We start from the raw sequence: 3,335 nt of genomic DNA, 5'->3' as shown, positions 1-3,335 counted from the left end.
CACTCGCTCCTAAATCTAGCAATGCTCGCTCAATCCTAAAATTGCCAATGATGCACGAGATAGTTGGGCAACCTGGATCCTTATATTTAGGAAGAATGTTATGCTGTAAAATTGCACTCACATTTTCAGCCAGAAATGCCTTCTTCTTGACATTTAAACGACGCTTGACAGTGCACAAATCTTTTAAAAATTTTGCATAGGAAGGCACTTGTTTGATTGCATCAAGAAGAGGTACATTGATTTTTACTTGCTTAAAAAGCTCAAGAATTTCAGAGTTTGGTTCAAGCTTTTGCAAGGGCTTTAATCTTTGTGGAAATGGTGCAGGAAAAGGACATTCAATTTTTTCAGTAGATGTTGGTGCTTCAGTTTCTTCGTTATCCTTTTCTTTTGTCTTTAAAGGGTCAGAATCAGGTATGGCTTGAGTTTGTTCTAGGACTGGTCGGTCAATAATCTTTCCACTTCGCAATGTTATTATACTCTTTGCTTGCTCTTTATGCGAAGTTGAAGATGATGCATTGCTACCGCCGTAGACTTGAGGGTTAGGTTGTGGTTGAGCTGGTAGCTTACCCTTCTCTTTATCACTTAAAGCAGTGGTCAGCGTTGTCAGTTGATTTCTTAATTCATCATTGATTTTAGCTTGACCTTGCATGAAAGATTGTAAAGTTTCTTCGAGACTGGGTTTTTGAGGGGGTGCATGTGCATAATGAGGGTGCGGAGGTGGAGGAGTTGGGTTATATACTTGTTGAGGTTGGTCATTCCTCCACCTGAAATTTGGATGGTTCTTCCATCCAGGGTTGTAAGTACCCGAAAAAGGATTATTGAAAGATTTTTGATAGGTATTCATAACATTGGCCTGATCGTGCAAGACTTCCTTGAATGCGGGTATTGTGGGGCAATCAGTGATGAGATGGCCAGGCATCTCGCAAATCCTACAACACTCGTTGTTATGCTCTACGGTCTTGACGGGTTCAGTCCTTCTAAGTTCAATTTCCTCTACCTTCCTAGTAAGGGCTGCCATTTTAGCTTGAATATCATCCTGAGTATTAAGGTTGTAAAGGCCCCCGTGTGGAATGCTAGTAGTCTTAGGCAAAGGTTTATTCACTCTATCCCCTGTATCCCATAATTGTGCAGTCTCTGCGAGAGAGTCTAAATAGTCCCATGCCTCATCGGGTTGCTTTTCCAGAAATAGACCATTGCACATAGTCTCTATAAATTGTTTCAACTGTGGAGACAACCCTTCGTAAAAGAAACTAATGGTTCTCCATGTTTCAAACCCATGATGAGGACAAGAGAGAAGTAAATCTTTAAATCTCTCCCAGCATTCATAAAATGTTTCATGGTCTTTTTGCTGGAAATTACTAATGTGCCTTTTCAAAAAGTTAGTCCTTTGTGCGGGAAAGAATTTTTTCAAGAATTCTCTTTGCATATCATGCCATGTTCCTAACGATCTTGGTCTCAAGGAGTTCAGCCATGTTTTGGCTTTATCCTTCAAGGAAAAAGGAAACAAGGTTAATTTAAGGACATCTTCTGATATATTTGGCACTCTAAATGTGATACTAATTTCCTCAAAATTCTTAAGATGAAGATAAGGGTTCTCGGATTCCATTCCATGATACTTTGGCAGCAATTGAATTACTCCTGGTTTGATTTCAAAGTGTCCTACATTTCCAGGAATAATCATGCATGAAGGTTGACTAGTCCTAGTGGGATGTAAGTATTGTCGAAGTGTCATAACTGGGGGTCTACCTTCATTACCATGGTGACTTCCTACATCATCAGCCATCTCACCAGATCTGAGATTTTGCGTAAGATTTTCAATATTATGATCTAAGGAATTGTCAAATGTTTGTCGATTCAGGCGTCCAGTGTTGTCCCTATTCCAACCTAGAATACAAAATTTCAGAGTTTATTTATTTGTTTGTTTTTTTTTTGTTTTTTATTGATTACCCTTGATCTTTTCTTAAAGTTCTTATCAATTTTCAATTAGCAACAAGGGTTAATGAGATATGATGATAATAAAATTCTGATTCTAAAAAAAAAAAATTAAACACAGAAAATTCAAAGCAAACAGCAGCAAAGTTTATATTAATTTAATGGTCATAAAAGTATCAGAATATCAATCAGACCGTTCAGATGAAAGAAACACAGGTTCTGCACCTGACGACCAAATTTGAGTTCAATCAGACGGTTAATTTTTTTGATATCAGAGTTTGATGTAGACTGTGCAGGGAAAAAAAAACAGCAATAAAGATTTTTTTTTTTTTAAGAAAAATACTAACAAATCAACTAAAAATTAACTCTAAAATTATACTAATAAATCAGCCGTTCCCCGGCAACGGCGCCAAAAACTTGATGCAAAAATAAAATTGTTCTCCCAAGTGCAGGAGAATCGCACAAGTAGTAAATTCTCGGGAGTCCGAGGTCGAATCCTCAGGGAACGAAATATATATTAGATTATTTAATATAATTTTAGATTAATTAATTCAATAAATTTGTGGATAAAGATGATGTTTTGCAAATAGAAAATAAATCAGTAAACAGAGAATTGAAATTTGGATAGATTAAGATGGTGTAGGGATCTGGAATCCCCTTCGATGATATTATTTTCAACAATTAAATTCTGGGATTCTTGATTAAGGATCAATCAGATAGAATAGTTCTAATCATGGAGTATATAATTTGAAAACATGAATTCAAGATCTAAGTATTTATCGTGCCGATTACGTCTACGACAAATCAAACATCGAAACAATTCATGAATCAAAAAAATATAAACCATAAGAGATCTATCGCATAAATAAGCATGCAAGAATCAAAAACATATTAATAGATGTAAAGCAAAGAGAGCAATGTTCAGAATTTACTTGAAAGAAAATAAGACATCAAAAGTTCCTCCATCACCCTTCACCTAAGGGATTAGCCAGCCATAAACATAAAAGAACTCCCCTCTTCCTCTTATTTCTTTTTTTTTCTTTTTATTTTCGGAAACAGGGCATCCCCTGTTTCCCTTTCTCCCTTACTTTTCTTTTGAATGGCAGAGGGCCTCTCTATTTTTTTTCGTATGAGGGATGGCAGCCCCTGTTTCTTTCGAATGGCCTAGATAACCAGCTCCCTTCCCCCCCTTTCGCGCACGCGGTGAAGACCAGCTGAGATCGATCCCTGATCCCACGGGATACGTGGAGATGAGCGTGACACGGACGACTGGGATGATGGGATGCACGGATGGATGAAGCGGAATCGCGGGAGAAGCGGACGGGATGATCACAGGGCGCTGGGAGCTGATCACACGCAGATGGCTGGGGGCTCTGAGATGCATTGGATGCTGGGATGAAGTC

At 38.1% G+C, this 3,335-nt stretch overlaps 1 pseudogene; it reads left to right on the top strand.

Moving 5' to 3' along the window:
- Positions 1-1,271: 1,271 nt before the first annotated feature.
- On the top strand, positions 1,272-1,369 carry LOC149753761 (small nucleolar RNA R71; annotated as a pseudogene).
- Positions 1,370-3,335: the final 1,966 nt, after the last annotated feature.

This window comes from Phoenix dactylifera, chromosome 4 (assembly GCF_051530095.1).
Source record: "Phoenix dactylifera cultivar Ajwa chromosome 4, Ajwa_hap1_PhDact_Kaust_v1.1, whole genome shotgun sequence".
Lineage (NCBI taxonomy): Eukaryota > Viridiplantae > Streptophyta > Magnoliopsida > Arecales > Arecaceae > Phoenix > Phoenix dactylifera.
This window is presented reverse-complemented; position numbering and strand designations above follow the sequence as displayed.